Below are 19,725 nucleotides of genomic sequence, written 5' to 3'. Positions count from 1 at the left end.
AAGAATAACTTTCACAGATGAACATTTACAATTGATCTGATGATAAAAAACACTAACTCTAAACTCCAATTAGGCAAAATGTTATCATCCCCCCAAAGAATTCCATTCTTCCCATTATTAGAACTCTATGACAAAAAACTGCACTCAGTTATTATTATATTTTGAATTTTATCAATTAAATAATTGTGCAGTTTGTTTTTCTCTTATTATGTAAATATCTACATAATGTCCTCAATTTACCTCTTGGCCCGCAAAGCCTGAAATATTTACTTTACAGGAAACACTTGCTGACTCCCGGCCAAAGGAAGAGGTTGGAATGAGATACGATGTGCTTCATCTTGCCTTCTACCCCTTGAATGGGAGGAAACCACATTGGGGACAGAGTGGGTAGGGGGTGACATTTTCACACACACACACATTTTATTATTATTTGCCCCCAGGCCTTTGGTCTCCCTGCCTTGCCTAACCTCTCTATGACAATATATGGACTTTGGAAAACCATATGAAGACATGCCTTTCAGAAGTCATAGGTTTGGGTGGCCATTCCTGAATTGACCTAAGGACTGGTCCCCTCAGGCGATTCAAGGCCTGGTGCACAGTCTGAGAAGGGATTCCCATGACCTCAGAGAATACAGCCCATGGCTGCATGGTCTCACCAAAAACCTTCACAATAGTAAGCTCCAAGACCTCATTTGGCTGCCACACAGTCTCTTGGCTTCCCTTGAAACATTTGCTCAGAAATAAAGTTTAAAACAGTAAGTAAAAATGACCGCCAGTAGTGGACTGAGCAAGAGTCCTTTGGGCTGGAGAGTTAGTCAGCCTTTCTAGAAAAGCCAGACACAGATGCCCTGGCTTCCAGGTCACAAAGTGTCAGCCAATTAGAGACCAGTCAGTGGGGATCTTATAAAGCGTGGTGCACGCTGGGTTATATTTGCATATAGTCTAGTGTTCACACTGGGCAAACTCATAAAAATGAGCTCCTTATTCAAATCACCTGAGTCGTTACAGGATTTTCCACACAACCCATAACCATAAAAGATAAACAAGAAAATGGAATTGACACCAGGGCAGGACAGTCACTGGGAACGAGTTTAGTCCCATGTGGAAAATGGCCAGAGGATCCGGCCCTCTGCCTGAGCCCAGAAGCTGGCCCTCGGTGGCCAAGTCTGCTCTCCCTGCCCTGCCTGGGGAGGGTACAAAGCTCTTGGGCATCTCCTTCCTTGTTCTCCTCCTTGCCATCCACGCTGTCGCAAATCTTTATTTCGAAATGGAGATGATCTGTCATTAAGCACTGCAGTCACGCAAGCTCACCAGGCAACATGCACATCCCCAACGAGCCTCTCTGAGCCTCACTGTTCTCATCTCTCAAACGGGGATGATAAGAAGAACAGTAGCTTCCTCATATGGTGGCTTTGAGGATTAAATCATGCTTGTGGAACCCTTAGTATAGTACCTGGCACAGAGTAAGCACTCATCAAACAGAGCTAGTCTTATTATTACTCCTCTTGCTGTCGTGGACTTTGCTCATCTCTAGGCTGTGCTCACGGTAGGCCAGGAGAACCACTCTCAGGGCGCTGGCCGCGCCCCTGTCCTTCGGAGTCGATGAGCCCCTGAGCGCTCATAGGGCAGCAGATGGCTTCTCCATATCAAGGCTGCAGCGAGGTGAAGGCTCGAGACCTAGCACAACACCAGGTGCCTGGAATCAGTTACTTGTCCAAAAAAAAATCAACATGAAATATACAAAAGACTAAAGTGGAAGGAGTCATGTAAAAGAAACATTTTCTAAGCAAAGGATTTGGAAGAAGAAATGCACAAGAGGATTCCTTTACACTAGGCCACATCTGAAGTGAGCCTGTCTTGGTTTTAAACTGAGCAGAGCTCCTGAGGGGACAGCACAGACAAGGTGAGGTGGGCCGCAGGACTCAGCCACAGGGAGCAGGTACTGTCGACCTTATGGTCTTCCTGCACCGGTTCCCACAATTCCACTGCCCCTTCCCTACTTTCCCTTCCCCTCTCACTCCTGGGTGCCTTAACCCACTCTTCCCGAGCCTTCTCAGTGTTAGCACCCTCCTGACTTACACCTAACCCCACTATGCTCATTCCCAACCACGGCAGTTCTTCTCCATTTGTACTTTTATTTCTCATGTCAAACAAAAGCTTAAAGTGCCAGTCTATACAACACCTCAGTGCCCATTAGAAAATGGCAACCCTCTGTATGAACAAGTTAGCTAAAGGCCCTCTACCTGTGGGCTGATGTAGCCCCAAATCAGAGCACAGAGCTAGGTAAGAGGAGGGAGGGCTGGATTACAGCCTCACTTGGCCATATGGCCAACTACCCTTGAGCAGCAGACAACCTGTGCAACTGTACATGGTGGTCCAGCTAAACCAAATTGAAGCTCATTTCATCATGATGAGTGGGACTGTCTCCTTCCAATGGCATGTCTGACTGCATGGGTACAGGGACAAGGCATGATCCCCACTATCCTCTGCAAATTCCCTTGAGTCGGTCCTAGCTTGCAGAGCAATTATCTGAAAACCTAGATCTTTCCATCAGTTGCAGCCCATCCTGTGTTTCCTGAAGTCACTGTCTCCCAAATAACGGGCCAAGGCACCACAAAAAAAAAAAAATAGCACTTTAGAGCTAGAAGGGCCCTCTTATTGCATGGATGAGGAAACTGAAGGCAAAGGTCAAAAGTGCAATGGTGGTAGAGAGGAGTACTGGAACTCTCACCGCTCCACTTCTGCTCTGGTGTGCTTCCAACTTCTCCCTTCCTGAGTGCCCTAAGTGAAGAGCCAAACAGTAGCAAGCACTCAACCAACGTTTTGAGAAAAGCGTGGGTTGTCTGGCTCCCATCAATGCTTTGTGCTTACTTCCCACCTATTTTGTTAAAATCTCATCATAATCGCCAAGTTCCTCTCTTCCGTGAGGGATTGCATATATGCTGACATTAATTCCTTCTGCGCCAGGTCACCAAAGCAGATTTAGGTGTCGACAGGTGTTCCCACACCAAAAGGGATTCGTGAAGCAGAAAAGCATTGCAAGGCCTTTACCAATGGGAGCTCCCTGACTCGAGATACGCACGTCCTCCTCCCTGTCCTCTGGGAAGTGGCCTCCAGGCAGCCACGGCTTCAGAGAAGGGTTGGCCCCACAGCACTGGAGAAAAGGGAGCAGTTTCAAAATCTGTGGCCCAGTTCTAAATGTACAAAATATATGAAACAACACATAAAACAGTATTTCCTTTCCCTGGGCAAAATTAAACTTATCCAGCCTGGAGAGGATGAGATGCTCAGACAGGAGAGTGACAGAGAGAGATGCTAGTTGGGTCTCAGACAGGGGTTGGACTGTGGTAAATTCAGTGGCACGGGAAACTTAGAACTCCCAGATAAGTTTTGGGGGAACCCCCAGATAAGTAGAGGGAAGCTCCTCCTCATAGCCCATCTGGAATCATGGGAAGAAGCAGTATCTGGAATTGTCCTCACTACCATATGCACGAAAGCAGTGTGGAACATTGAGGCAAAGAGGGCCTGAGACAGCTGTTCCGGTTTTCTCTAAACCCGGAGTACCATGGACGGAAATGCTTCCGAGAAGAGAGTGCAAGTTGGCTGAGAGACGGAGAGGGTTTCAAGGTCAGATTGAGGGGACCAGTGGATGGCAGTGTGGGCAAATGGGCCACAGTTGACTAAGTTGGCTGACGAAGCCAGACCATCCTGTGTGAATGTTCCATTGTGCCCGCAGTCAGATGGAAATGTTTTTATAGCTTGTAAAGTTTTAAGCATTAGTCATCCTTATGTGGGTAAAGACCAGGGTGGAAGGAAAAGTCTTTATACAGTTAAGATATAATAGGGCTTGGTCAAAAATAGAGCTTATACAAAGAGGAAGGCTAGAATGAACCACGCGCACTTGGTTGGAATTGGAGACCTCAGTATGAACCCATATTTAGCTTAATATAGATACTGATGAATAAATAGAAAATAATTTTGTTGATAACTGGTACTCCTGGTATGATGCATCAAGAGTGGTACTTTGCATCTGTGGTCTTCCTCCTCCAAACCCAGAACTCCAGTCTAATCATGAGAAAAACATCAGAAAAACCCAAATTGAGGGGCACTCTACAAAATGGCTGACCAGTACTCCTCGAAACTGTCAAGGTCCTCAAAAACAAGGAAAATCCGAGTAACTGTCACAGCTCAGAGGAGCCTAAGGAGACATGGTGACTAAATGTAATGTGATATTCTGAACATTAGGGGAAAACTAATGAAAACTGAATAAAGTATGAAATTTAATAATAATGTATCAATATTGGTTGATTAATTGTGACAAATGTACCATAGTAATATAAGATGCTAACAATAGGGGAAACTGGGTGTGGGGTAGACAGGAACTCTGTACTATCTTTGCAACTTTTCTGTAAATCTAAAACTGTTCTAAAATAAAAGGTTTATTTAAATATTAAAAGTAAAATAAATGACTATGTAAACTGATCAAAGTTAAGATTCTCCATATATGTATATATATGCAAATATATGTAAAATAAAATGTGACTGTTCTTGCTTAAAACAAAAATAGAGGGGAGACAAACAAAGCTTTTTCCAAAGAGGGGCAAAAGCAGTGTGGACACTCATGACGTGTTCCAAGAGCAATGAACACAATGAGGAGGGCCATCTTGGTCATCGTTGCAGTCCTAGTTCCTTGCACAGGGCGTGGCCTACAGGAAGGGCTCCCTGAAAATTCCTTGTTGAATGAAGGTCATGGAAGTAGAGCTGTCAAAGGAGCCAGATGAAGAGTAACCCAAGGAAGGGGCAAGCCAGGACTGAACAGTACAGCAAAGGTAAGGAGGGAGAGGCTGGTTTTTCTAGAATGCAGTTCCCAACACCCCCCTACCCTGACATACTTGTTTACAAAAGTTCTTCAGAGGATTTCACGTTGCCTTCAGGATAAAGTTTAACTTTCTTAGGATCACAAGCAAGACCCTTTCTGATGAGCTCTGTCTCCCTTCCCAGCTCTTCAGGAGCCAAGCTCCCCTTCTGACCCAGCACTCCAGGCTGTAAGAGCCGCTTGCATTTCCCCTTCCATGTTCCACTCATGCACACCTCTGGACACACGCTCACACTGTCCCCATCTCACCCCTCCACCAAAACTTGGCTTCCTTCTGCGATTCCTCCAGGACTCAGTTTAGACTTCAACTCTGAGATGACATGTTTGAACCAGCCCCACTGCGGCTGGGTTGGGCCTCCTGCTCTGCACTCCCAAAGGGCCAAACCATCCTCTGCTTCCCTCTTTCAAAACTCTTATCATTTATTAATTGACTAGCATGTGCCCCACTCTGGACTGGGGGCTCCCTGAGGGCAGGCACTTGATCATTTTATCACCCAGCCCACTGGCTGGGGGATAGTAGAAGCTCAATAAATGTTTTTGGAATAAAGGCAGGAAGGAATGGAGAGAGAAGGGAGGAGAGTGGGAGGAGAAGTAAAATGTGTCATAGCTGTAGTTGACCCTTAAGTAGAGCTTACTATGTGCCTAGCATGTTCCTTTATTAACTTATTTCCTCTCCCAAGAACCCTATGGTGGAGGGACGGTGGTTATTCCCATTTCTCATAGGAGAAAACTGAGGCAGAAAGAGGTTAAAAAAGTTAGGTTACCCTGGCTCCAGAGCTGTGCTCATGACCACTATCCAATATTCGAACAATGGAAAGGATCACAGGGACCTATAAAAAGTCACCTATAAAAAGGCAAAGAAAAGATTATTGGTGACATTCAAGAAAGTAGTTTTGAGTGTGGTAGAATCAAAAGCCAGGTTCTAAGGGGTTAAACAGTAGTGAGGGATGAGACCAGACACAATCCCTCCCTTCCACTCAGCACACACACCAGTCCCCTGGATTAACTCTCCTAAAGGAGGGCGCTGATTACCATTATCTCGGCTCAAACCGCCACCATAAGCATGGCCCCATGAGCCGGTATGCAAGTTTCTCTGCAGCCTAAATCCAATCTTTTCCCAACTTTCCCTCTCCATTTCTCAGATCTCAGTCCTGCTCTTCAGTGGACGTGACTGCCTTTGTTCCTCGAGAATGCTCTAATCCTTTCCAGACTCTCTGCGGCCTTCTTCATGCTTCCTGAGAGGTCTCTGCTGGCCCCCACCTCACCTCACCTTTGTAAACCATGGGAGCTTGCATTCTGTGACCTCGTGGGTGCCTTTCGGTCATGAGTATTTCAGACACAGCTGTTGGTGTTTGGTGTCCTGCCCATCTTGACTGGCACCCACTTTGGCAGGCCCGCCCAGCAGACATGTGCTGTCCATGTTCTCAGTCCTCAGGCCCCTCCGTGCCTCTCATGGCATTTGGTCTCCTTTGTGCCAGGCACCCATCTAAGGCTCTACCCATTTACATTTCATATTAATCTTTGGTTATTATAATCTCTATCTTCAGAGGAGGAAGCAGGCTTGCAAAGGTTCAGTAATTTGCCCAAATGAATCGAAAGCTCTGCTGTCCTTGTCACATTCTGCCCTGGATGATATTTTGGTGGGTCCATCTTACATTCTCCACCAGACTGTAAACCTTTTGGGTCCAAGTTTTATTCATCCAGCTCAGCCCTGTGCACTTATCAGTTGATAAATGTTGGGGAAAAATGAAACGGAGACACAGAGGATTATATCAGTAGAATTAAGGGAAGTTTTTTATATAAATGTTTTATGATTATAATATTATTACGTAGTTCTAAACATTCAAATTCAGGAATGTATAACATGTAAGACGAAAGCCCTCCACGTTCCACTCCTCAAAGATAGCCATTATTAACAGTTTAGTGTATGTTATTCAAGATTTTTCCTAAGTATATACTGACATATCATTACAAACAATTCTTTTACAAAAATGGGGTCATATGATATGTACTACTCTGCACCATTTTTTCCACCTAACACTCTATTTTGGGCATGTAGCTCTGTCCTATTCTTTTGTTGTTGTTGTTAATGGCTATGCTGTATACATTGTATGGATGTAACACTTTGTTTAATGAATCTCCTATTGATTGACATTCTGGTTTGTCCTAATTTTTGTAAATTACGAACAATGCTGCAACAAACATCTTTGGAGGGAAAACAATTTTAAAAGAATCATGTTCAGATGAGGAGAAAAGCCAGCAGAATGGAAGAGAGTGATTATGCACAGATGAAGTATATCTGATGAAGGAAGTTTCCCAAGTAGACAAAGGGCAGTGACCCAGGAGCAGGGGTGGAAAGGACACCTAAGGGAGGGCCTCTCCTTGTAGAACAGGAGAGGCTCCTTAGTGGATAGGCTCTTTGGGGGAAGAATCTTGGTTTTGTGAGATGGTGTGGAGGAGACTGACATAAAACATATTTTGCTGTTGAGGAGAGGGGATGTGAGGAAGGACACACTGGCAGGGCCTCCAATTTCTTTGTGATGTAGGAGGTGAGGTTGGGGGCGGGGCAGGGGAGTGTTTGGTGGGGGGTCAATTCTAGAGGCTGAAACGGTGTGGGAAGATTTGGGGGACAGCCACTTCATTCAGATATATGAGGGCACTCTGAAAGCACGAGAACCATCTGTTAGGTTTGAGGCCCAGGGCTCAGCGGGGAAAGGAAGTCTCCAGGAGCTCTTGATTTGATTCCTCACAATCCCTCCCCCCTCCAACATGTTTTCTGTCCTCTTTCCTTCTAATTCTCTTTTTCCAATCTCTATCTCTCTCAAAGTGGTGCTTTTAGAGTTGGAGAAAACTATTTTTGTTTCTTCCTTTCTGTATCTGCACCCCAAGGGACTTCAGAAATGCCTTCAGAGTCAGAAACTACTTCTGGAAGATCCAGCCAACAGCAAAGACGTTAATAAGTATCCTACCACCAGGTGGCACTCCCCACCCAATATTTCAGACGTCCTGAAGCAGCAGACAGGTCATTGTTGTGTCACAACTTATAGGATAAAATGAGTATAAAATTTTAAATTGCTGTAAAAGTTAATAAGATCTACACATGTATAAAAGCTTTATTCCTGGTTCGGGGGCAGTTTCAGTTAAGGCAACCCAAGTTTCCAAATAAAAACAATTTTTATTCATAATTTGCCCTGTGGGTCTCAAAGTGTTTAAGATTTAAGAAAAGCAAACACCACGAAACAATAAGCTTTTGCTCCCCCATTTGGGAATAGAGAATTTTAACTAAGTAATGAGCTAGAGAAGGGTCAATTTCATAAATTATGAATGATAGGAAATAAAGCTCAGACTTCCCAGTGTATATTCTAAATCCACTTAATGAGTTAGATTTTGAGAAAACAAAACAAAACAAATCCAGATTATATAGGAAATATATCCAGGTGGAAAATGTTCAAAAAGTTGAACGTGTATCTGGTGTGAATCTCAGTCTACCAACTGCAATATCCACAAAGACGACTTTATTTTCTACGACTCAGCCTCATTTCCGTCTCTGAGCTTTCAGCCTATCTGGCTCTCCCAAAGCTTCTCAGACCTCCGGGGGACTGGGGGATCGTTGCCTTGCGGGGGTTGTGCGCAGTTTCTGAGTCTGATGTAGTGACACACCAGGGTGGTATGGATGTGTGCACATGCATGCACAATCCATTTCTTAATCATTTTCCACATAAAGTTGGCAGGTTTCCTCTTTTTTCAGGACCAACAGAGCTCCCCAGCCCTCCTGTTACCTCCCCTGTCTTCCCTCTTCACTTCTCTCTCCAAAAAGGGTGGAGAAGCAGCCTTCTCCCTTTGCCCTTCCTGGAGACCCAGATGTCCTTCAGTAGCTTTACCACCACAAACCCCGCTATGATCCCCTAAGACCATTAGGCCTTTAGAAGACAAAATCCAAATGAGTTACCCTACACATGTCCCCAGAGGCAATGTGTGTAGCGCTTAAGGTCAGCCATGAAGGAAAAGAAAAGGGAAAGAGAAGAGATGACATTCTCAGAGATTACTCTACCTCACAGTGTCATCTCAGTACCTAACATTATAAATATAAATTGTGCATAGGGCAGGGTTTTGCAAAGGTTTGTCTTTAGATCACTTTCTTGGGGATCATCTGGTTCTTATTTAAAATGCAGATGTCAGGACTCAAACATATTGACCCAGGAGCTCCAGGGCCAGACCAATGAAGCCAATGAAGTTTGAGAACCACTCAGTAGAGCACAGGTTCTCAAAGGGTGGTGCCCAGGCCAGCAGCATCGGCATCCCCTGGGCCCTGCTGGTTAGGAATGCAAATTCTCAGGCTCTACTGAATCAGAAACTGATGTGGGACCCAGCAATCTGAGTTTTAACAAGGTTAACTCATGCTCAAGTCTGAGAAGCAGTTGCAATAGAGCAATTATTCTAAAGCAGTGGTTCGCAACTTTGCCTGCATATTGGAATCACCTGTGAACTTTAAAATCCAAAAGCCCAGGCTATACCCCAGACCAATTAAATCAGAATCTGCACGGGTGAGGCCCAGGCATGGGGATTTTTAAAGCTCCCCAGGTAATTTCAAGGTGCAACCAAGGTTAAGAACGACTGTAACAGGTGGGGCAGTTGATATCTGAATCTCTGAGACTGTCTCACAATAAACATATCCTCCCTTCTGGGATATCCTGGGGTTGTCTCTGTGATTGCAATGCTTGTTATTGATGGGACAGGGTTATCTTCCACTTGTGTGTTTGCATGGATTAAAAAATTGTAAGGGTCGGCCCGGTGGCGTAGCGGTTAAGTTTGTGTGCTCCGCTTTGGCAGCCTGGGGTTCACAGGTTCAGATTCCTGGCACAGACCGACGCACAGCTTGTCAAGCCATGCTGTGGCCGTGTCCCATATAAGGTAGAGGAAGATGGGCACGGATGTTAGCCCGGGGCCAATCTTCCTCAGCAAAAAGAAGAGGGTTGGCAACGGATGTTAGCTCAGGGCTAATCTTCCTCACACACACACACACACACACACACACACACACAAATTAAAAAAAAAAAAAACTTAATTGTAGGACCTGAAACCATAAAATTCCTTGAAGAAAACATAGGGATAAAGCTCCTTGACACTGGTCTTGGTAATGATTTTTTTGGATAGGATACCAAAAGCACTGGCAACAAAAGCAAAAATCAACAAGTAGAACTACATCAAACTAAAAAGCTTCTGCACAACCAAGGAAGCCATTAACAAAATGAAAAGGCAACTCACAGAGAAAATGTTTGCAAACAATATATCTGATTAGGGGTTAATATCCAAAATATATAAGGAACTCAGCTCAATAGGAGAAAATCAAAACAACAAAAAAACCCAATTAAAAAATAGGCAGAGGAACTGAACAGACATTTTTCCAAAGAAGACATACAGACAGCCAAAAAATATATGAAAAGGTGCTCAACATCACTAACCATCAGAGAAATGCAAATCAAAATCGAAATGAGATATCACCTCGCACCTGTTAGGATGGCTATCATCAAAAAGACAAGAAATAACAAGCGTTGGTGAAGATGTGGAGAAAAGGGAACCCTTGTGCGCTGTTGGTGGGAATGTAGATTGGTACAGCCACTATGGACAACAGTATAGAGGTTCCTCAAATAATTAAAAATAGAACTACCATGTGACCCAGCAATCCCACTTCTGTGTATATATCCAAAGGAAATGAAATCAGGATCTCGAAGAGATATCTGCACTTACATGTTCATTGCAGCATTATTCACAATAGCCAAGACATAGAAACAACTTGAGTGTCCATTGACGGATGAATGGGTAAAGAAAATGTAAGATATATATAATGGAATATTATTCGGCCATAAAAAGAAGGAAATCCTGCCATTAGTGACAACAAGGATGGAGGACATTATGCTAAGTGGAATAAACCAGACAGAGAAAGACAAATACTGTATGATCTCACTTATATGTGGAATCTAAAAAAGTTAAACTCGTAGAACCAGAGAGTAGAACACTGGTTACTAGGGCCTAGGAGGTGGTGTGGGCTGAGGAAAATGGGGAAATGTTGGTCAAAGGGTACCAACTTTCAGTTATAAGATGAATAAGTTCTGAGGATCTGATGTACCACATGGTGATATAGTTAATAATACTGTATTGTATACTTGAAATTTGTTAACAGAGTAGATCTTAAGTGTTCTCACCACACACACACATACACAGTGGTAACTGTGTCAGGTGATGGATGTGTTAATTAACTTGATTATGGTAATATTTCAGAATGTATACATGTATCAAACCATCACATTGTACACCTTAAATATATACAATTTTAATTTATCGATTATACCTCAATAAAGCTGGGGAAAAAAGAAAAAAATGAAAACTACCAGTCTAGAGTAATATATGTCCACTGAATGCCCACTGGCATAAAAATAATTAATAAAAACATTAAGATTCTGTTTACACTAAACTGTGCTAGATATTCTTCTTTTATGAAAGACAGTTAGTTGCAAACACATTTTCACTTGTTCATGGGCACTAACCGCCTGGATAAAAGTATAAAGAAACAAGTGTACTTGAGACTTTAATAAAATCATGAAATTTTGAATCCAGCAAGTATCCTGAAAATAGAAGTGCAACCAGAGTTCTGATTTATGAGTTTGTAAGTTACACATTTTCCTTTTTAAATATCCACAATGTTCAACCATATTTGGTTCTTTTAAATCTGTTTACAGAAGGTAAGTATACTGAAGGCACTCACATGTAGCAAACCGGTTGTATATACAGTTACACAATGTCTGTTTCTTTCCTTGCCTTCACTACCAAACTAGTTGAAAGCATTGCCCATTAGTAGTGTTTCTCAAACTAATGTGTGTAGGAATCACCTGGCAACCTTGCGGCTCTTATTCAAAAATAGATTCTGATTCACGAGGTCTGGGGTGGGACCTGAGATTTTGCATTTCTGACAAGCTCCCAGAGGGTGATGATTCTGCTGGTCTGGGGCCCAAGAACTCTACACACCGTCTTGGTTTCCACACCTCCCAACCTTCTCCAATCTGAATTTAGCCTTTCTGCTCTGCCAACAGAGCTCATTCTCAGGTCACCAGTAACTTCCATTTCTCTAAACTAAGTGGGCACTTTGCAATCCTCATCTTCATCTTCATCTCAGCGGCATGTGACACTGTCCTCATCATCCCTGCTTCCTTGATTTCTTAGCCACTGCTCTCCTGGTTTTTCTTCTATCTCCCGCTTTTCATTTTCCTTTTCAGGCTCTCCTTCTATCAGCTGTGAAAGATTAGAATTATTCAAAGCTCAACTCCCATCCTCTTTCCCTTTTACTCCATACACTACCCCTAGGTCAGTGGTTCTCATCTGGGGGACGGGGGGGTGCTTTTTGTCTCCCAAGGGACATTTGGCAATGTATTTTGGTTGTCACAGCTTGGGGAGGGGGTGCTCCTGGCATCTAGTGGGTAGAGGCCAGGGATACTACTAAACATCTTACAACGCACAGGACAGCTTTCCCCCAAAACCCCATGCCCTGCCCCAACAAAGAATTTTCTGCTCCCAACAATCAATAGTGCTGAGGTTGAGAAACTGTAGCCTAGGGCAGTGCTTCTCAAACTGTAACATGCCAGGCCAGCCCGGCCCTGTGGCTTAGCGGTTAAGTGCGCGCGCTCCGCTACCGGCGGCCCCGGTTCGGATCACGGGCGCGCACCGACGCACAGCTTCTCCGGCCATGCTGAGGCCGCGCCCCACATACAGCAACTAGAAGAATGTGCAACGATGACATACAACTATCCACTGGGGCTGTGGGGGAAAAAAAAGGAGGAGGATCGGCAACAGATGTTAGCTCAGAGCCGGTCATCCTCAGCAAAAGGAGGAGGATTAGCACGGATGTTAGCTCAGGGCTGATCTTCCTCAAAAAAAAAAAAAAAAAAACTATAACATGCCTGGGAATCACCTGGGTCTCTTGTTAAAATTCGGATTCTGATTTAGCAGGTATGTAGTGGGGCCAGAGATTCCGAATTTCTAATGAACTCCCAGGAGATGCCGATGTTGCTGGTCCAGGGATCACAGTTTGAAGTAGCAAGGCCCTAGACTACTACATCCCTGCCCAAGGTGTCCATTACTGCCATTGCCACAGGAGACTTCAGCTATATATCTCTAGTTGAGCTCTCTTTCTTGAGCTCCATAGACTATGGCCAACTACTGACTCAGCGTCTGCAATTTGGGTATTGGAAGCCTCCCAAATTCAACATGACTAGCTACACTCATGATCTTTCACCCCCAATATAGTCCGCTTTCAGTGTTGTCTCGTTCACTTCACTCATTTTTCACATCTCAGTTCAGGTGGCCTTCCTTAGGCAACCAGCCCCTCGACTCCCCAATCTGAGTCAGTTCTTTGAGTTGTAACATGAGAATTATACAATCTTATAGAACTCTCTTCCTTTCCTTCAAAGCATTTGAATCTCCCTCAATGCGATTATCTGATTAATGCGTTTCTGAATAAGCTCTAGGAGACAGGGTATATTTCTATTTTTGCTCACCAGTATCTTCTCAGCGCCCAGCACCATGCCTGGTTCATGGTGGGCACACAATAAATATTTATTGACTGACAGAATAAAATGAATGAATGAGTGAATGAATGAATGAATACAATTGACAGCCTTTAAATACTACATCTACATAATGCAAATTTCATAACTACATTCTACACTATCTCATAAATGCTTGAAGGAAATTATGGAAGCCAATCAATAATAATGAGTCTTAGCAATGATATCTTTAGTGTCCCTGAAGATAAGGACTCTGTCTATCTTCTGTAAGACAGATACATATAAATACAAGCCTAGAGGTTTTGGTCTTTGGCTCTAAAACAAAGAGCCTTCCTTATTTCATGAATCCAATGATGGCATGATGTTTTACATACTAATATATTAGTATAGATCATTTAATTGAGATTTTATTCATTTATTGTTGAATCAGAATGGTACTATAGAGGGAGTTTTCTCTTCTTCTTACATTTTGCCGTCAACTCCCGAAATGGGGAAGGATGAGGACTTGTCCTTCTTCCCTTCCTATGCTTCTCACGGGAGACAGAGTGACTTGTCAGATTGGCGGCAGTGGGAAAATGGTCACTGCTCCTGTTTGTTCGTTCTCTTGGGACAGCCTGCCCATGAGCAGAGTGCACCCTCTCTTCGCTTCTGCTTCCCTACAGTAAGTTCTATGCGACAGGGAGTCCTCGCTTGCTCTGCATTGCAGGTTTGCATTTCTTCTTCTTTTCTACCTGTGACTGAGAGGGTCAACTCAACTGAGTCGGGGGAATGGAGAGTTGCAAGATGACAAGTCCAAGCTATGGGCATCAAATTTGGCAAATGCTAGATGTGAACCCCACCTGACGCCAGTGTGTATTGCTCAGCTGGAGAGAGATGTAAGTAACCGGCTCCCTCAGACCCCAACAAATCTGAAAGCTTCAGACTTTCTAAGTGGAATTCTGAATTCCCAAGTGAGCTTCACCGAGGCTGGATTTGGTGCAACAACTTTGGCGTCCAGTGCCTCTTAGAGAGAGATAAACCCTGCCCATCACATTCTCAGAAGAAAGCACTTAATACTTTTGTATATAAACCTTCATATAGTCTCTCTCAACAAGGCTTTTTAAATGAGGTTTTATGAAAACAGGCTATATCAAGAAAAATTTAAACTCACATGTGACAACGGAGAAGACCAATTATACCTAGAGTCAGCGGAAATATCAGGAGAATGGGGAGGGGTAAGAACAGGAGGAATGCACTTCTGCTTCTTACAGGTAAAGAACCCTCACAGGGTCTTATGCAAATCAACATTGGCACGACTTCATACTTTTGGATTTTCTTCTTCTTCTTGCGGGATCATGGGAAAAAGCAAAACAGAGGAAATATGGGAATTTGGATCAACAAAAAGGGACTTTCCTCAGATAAGTTTTAAGCAGGAAGTGGTCAGCGTTCTCATGGTTAGAAAGAAGATTATGGAAAATGAAAAATTATATTTTAAAAAAAGCCTAAAGAAATGAGCTTTGGGTATCTGAGACATTTCTGGAAAGTTTGTTGGACTTAAATCCAAAGAGAGCAAGAGTAGACCAAGCAGTGAATGAGGATATGTAGCAAACGGAAGAGCTAACAAATTGGGTGTCACTCTTTACATAAAAAATATTTTTAAAATAATCTATGAATATAGTACGTGAAATGTTGAGTATAAACTTTACACAGCAGAAATGGTTAGTAGAAGAAAATTCCCAGATACTGTGTGCTAAAAGAAAAAGATTAAAAATATTCACTGTATGAGGAATATAGAATTAGTCTCTTGAGATGATAAAATTAATTACATATCTAAAGTAATAAAATAAAAATAATAATATAAGCTGATATTTATGGAGCACTTGGTAGATGTCAGACCTCATGCTGAGTACTTTTCATGGATTACATCACTTAGTTCTACAACTAACCTATGTAGAAGGTGGCCATAGACATCAGCAACTCTAGTACACACACAGACATACACATAAACACAAATATATATGTATGCATACACAGACACACATATATAAGCAAGTGAGCATTCCATCGTCATTGACTTGGTTAACTGTGTGGGAAACAGGCATAAAACACTCAAGCATCATGTCCATCCAGCAACAGTTTTCATGAACTCACAGTCAAGTAGGATGAAACAGACAGCTAACCCTCAAACTATCAAGTTACAGCCGGCTTCAAGATGCCATTTATGGCTCGGTGGGGTGGCGGCGGGAGAGAATGGTTAGTGGTTAGATTTTTCAGAAATATGAGAGAGAGACAGAGCTCAGCAAGAGAGATTGAGAGTGGGAGAGCAACAGAGAGAGCGTGAGAGAGATACTAAGGGATCCCATTGCTACTCAAGCCACAGTTGAACACTGGGGGCCCTGGTCTGTGAAAAGAGGAAATGTGTCATAGAGAAAAGAGGGCTGCTCACCCACTGAACTAAGGGTTTTCATCTACTGCTGCACATGCAAAGGGAAATGCGTGGCCAGCCTCATCTTGAGACACCAACCAAAAGCAATGGCAATAAGTGGTTGAAACAGAAATTTGATAGTCTGTGGTCTTCAACTTTTTTTATATTGCCCGCTCATCAATAAACAACATTTAACATACGTTCCTACATATTTCTATGTTAATACACTGGGTATATGATAAAATATCCACAAACACACTTTTTAAAAGATGATTATATCTATCCGTATATTTTCTTCCCATGCCTCACTTTGGAAACGCAGCCAAGGGTCTCTGTAGCTGAACATCAATACCCACGAGGTTCCAGTAGGTGGCACTCTGCGCCATATTCGTAGAACCACAGCATCTAATTCGGTCAGACACTAGGGAAAGTGCAGTAAAGACACCATTTAAATTGTGAATATCTGCAGCAGCTCTATTTGTCAGGACGTATGGGACTGCGAATCAGTTAGCCACCTGCCCCTGTCTCTACCTAAAGACGCCCAGTGTACTTGTCCAAATTGTCTTCACCTTTTAGCCCTGAGCAGAACTGCCAATCCTATATGGTTAAAGTCGATCCCTTCAAAACAAGTGCCTAGCAGAAAGCAATTTGAGTTTAAGTGCAGCTCCGCTCCCTAGCAGTGGGTTAAGAGCACCGAGGGTTATACACAGAACGAGGAAGAGCAATCGAGCCTACCTGGGGGTCTCGGGCTTTCCTTGCTGAAGTGACCCCTGTATTAACAGTCTTCGGTATCCCAAAGGAAGATATGGCACTTCCCAAACTGGGCTCCGCAGACCAGCTGCTTCAAGAGCACCTGGGCTAGTTTCAGAAATGCAGATTCCTGGGTCCCAGAGATCAGGGTGTCTGGTGTGGGGGCCTGGAATCTACGTGGTTTCCAAGCTCCGTAGGTGATTCCAGTCCCCAGTAAAATTGGAGAACCAATTGGACTGGTCGGACAGAGCTAAATTAGTTTCGGGTGGGGCCACTTACTTCCTCTGTGACCTTGGGCAGTTGACTTAACCTCTCTGATCCCATCTTTATCTCTGAGTTAACCCATCATCTTTAAGATGGAGCTCCTAATACCAGCCTCATAGAGGTGATGTGAAGATTTAATTTAATAAATGAAGCATTTAATTTGCATTTGCTGCAAAATAAATGTGACTTCCTTCCCTCCTCCTCCTCCTCCACACCCCAGTCAATAGCATTGCCCAGGTACCAGTGACTTCGTCTTAACCCTTCTTCCTAAGATCCTCCTCACTCTCTCCTTGCCCTGTCATTCCCTTTGGGGGCTTGCCCTCATGAGTAGGAGCCAACCTTGCGATTATTTTAAAATTCATTCTCCCCATTCAGAACATGCTTCTTGTGTTCTATTTACTTAGGTGGCCTGTTCTGGAGAGTCGATCATCTCACAAATTAATCCATCATGATGTGTTAATGGACAAGAGTAATGTGTTAAGACAATCCCTGGCAGGTTATAAATTAACTAGGTATTTCAGTTACGATGCTTCAATGGAAGGGCAACTTAATGGTGGGAAATGCAGACCTAGGAGAGAGAGATGGGCAATATAAACCATTGTATTTAATGCATATCATCTGGTAACCAAATCCTGCTTGGTTGGCCTCCATATGGACCTGGCCTGGGGGTGGTCCCCACTGTCCCAGGGTTGACTGCAGGACAGCAGACTAGTTCTAACTCCCAAAACAACCCAGGTACTCTTCTTAGCAGTGTGCTCCCTCTGGACAATGAGCCTCAGATATGGGTTCACGGATATGTTACTACAATCTTGCTCAAGATGTCAACTCATGCAATTCACTATTATGAAAGTCCCTGAAATCTATGACCCACTGCAACGCCTCAGCCAGTGAGAAGTGAAGAGGTCATGGGTATCATACAAGACAAACGTGGCGTCCTAGTTGGCTATGTCTATATGGCTTTAGCCTCAGGGGTTGCCACCGGCCAGAAGAACACTGAGAGCCATTTTCTGTGTGTGGAAGAAACTCTCCTCCTCATCCTGCCCACGGTGGGCTCTAGGGATGTCTGAAAACTGCCATGAAGCCACTAGGACTTCCTCTCTCCCTCCAGATTCTACTAGACTATTTGTGGAGGGTGCTCCTTGTGAGACACTGGGACTCAAACCTCCTCAGTCAGTTTAAATCTGGGCTCTTCCAAAACATTTAATTAATAAAAATCACCGAGAGAGAGAAGGTATATATATATATATATATATATATATATATATATATATATATATATATATGGAGAAACACTACCACTGAAACGTCATTACAAATGTGTTAGAAATTAATTACAACCGAGATTAGGGTAATCTTAAAGGCAGAATGCCGGGTCTTATCCAATTTCTTAACTCACATGCTTAAAAGTTGAGATAAGTAGAAAGAATATGAATTTCAATGTGGCAGAGAGTCCGGCCAATGTCACCCAGGGAAGGTTTCACCGAGCTGATTATAGAAGGTCGTGCTCACCAAGGCAGGTGGGGATTTACTATGTGTGTGTGGGAAAGAGGTTAGTTTTAAACCAAAAGTACACACAAAACCACCCCTTCCAAACAGAAAAATCCACCTGCAACAACAGCTGCTTTCTCCTGCTTCTTGTGCATCACATGAGGCTTGCTGTGGGTCTGTAAAGACAAGATGGAAACAGAGAGAGGGGAGGCAAAAGAAAAAAGATGGAAAAGATATAAAACAGTGTGAAACTGTCCTATTGTAATTCCATTGTCGCCAGCATGGATGGCCCTTGTGTCACCAGGCCTTTTTCCACAGTCTCATCATGAGTTTGAGACTTTTTCTCTCTTTTTAACCCTTTCCCTTCACTATGGTTGGTCGGTTGGGCTCATGTTCTCCTTCATTACAGTAACTCGGTGAAATGGATTATCTTCTGTCCTGGTGTTGTCCAAAGCACATCTCTCTAGTCCCTCTCAATCACATTCTTTGGTCATTTCCCTCCCACACTGTTATTTGTACTTCAGAAGACACAAATAGCTCCCAGTGATCCTTAGGGTCAAGGGCTCAATCTTCCAGAAACTGCGACTTGCGGCATGTCCCATTACTAACTGCTCGTAGGGCCTGGCACACCCCAAAGCTCCAAGGAGAGATGCGTTCCCACTGCCCATCTAATAAATCTGCCCCATAATCAGTGTTCTCTGCTCACTTTAATACATGCAGGAGAGGTGGAGCAAAAATCAAAGCTTATTCCCACCCCCGTTTTAAAACTGGGCCATAAATATCTTGCAAAATATGCAACGTGGTTCTCCCTGGTTAGGACGAAGGAGGAAGTAAATAAAAACCATATTTTATGGGGGTGGGGCAGACAGCCTTATAAAAAAGAAGAGTGTGTTCCTTGCTATCCTCATTACAGTTTCTTCGGAGATTGGGAAACAAGATGCCCAGGTTCTCAAGTCACTATCCTCCCTCAAGTACTCTATATTCCTGACTACATTTACGAGATCATCTGGACTTAAGACTGTTCAGACAGATAGACCTGGAAGTAGACGTGAGGATGGAACCAAGAGCACTTGACTCAGAAAGGGGACTATGATCAGTCTCCTCTACAGACGGCAGACACTTGCTTTGACTTTTTCTCAGCCATAACATTTGCCCTACCTAATGCCTCCCTTGGCTTGGATCCTACAAATGCCCAACCAAGTCTTGCCAAGGTACAGTATCTATCTGAGAAGGAAGGACACACCCTCACCAGGTTCAGGGCTGAAAGGGGCTGGGGACCAAGCCTTGATGGCAGAGTGGGACTTATGGAGAATTGGGAGTTTCTTCCAGAGCAGAACCAACCAGAAGCGGGTTGGCAGAGAAGCAGGGCATTCAGAGTTTAGCAG

This window comes from Diceros bicornis, chromosome X, assembly GCF_020826845.1.
Source record: "Diceros bicornis minor isolate mBicDic1 chromosome X, mDicBic1.mat.cur, whole genome shotgun sequence".
NCBI lineage: Eukaryota > Metazoa > Chordata > Mammalia > Perissodactyla > Rhinocerotidae > Diceros > Diceros bicornis.
This window is presented reverse-complemented; position numbering follows the sequence as displayed.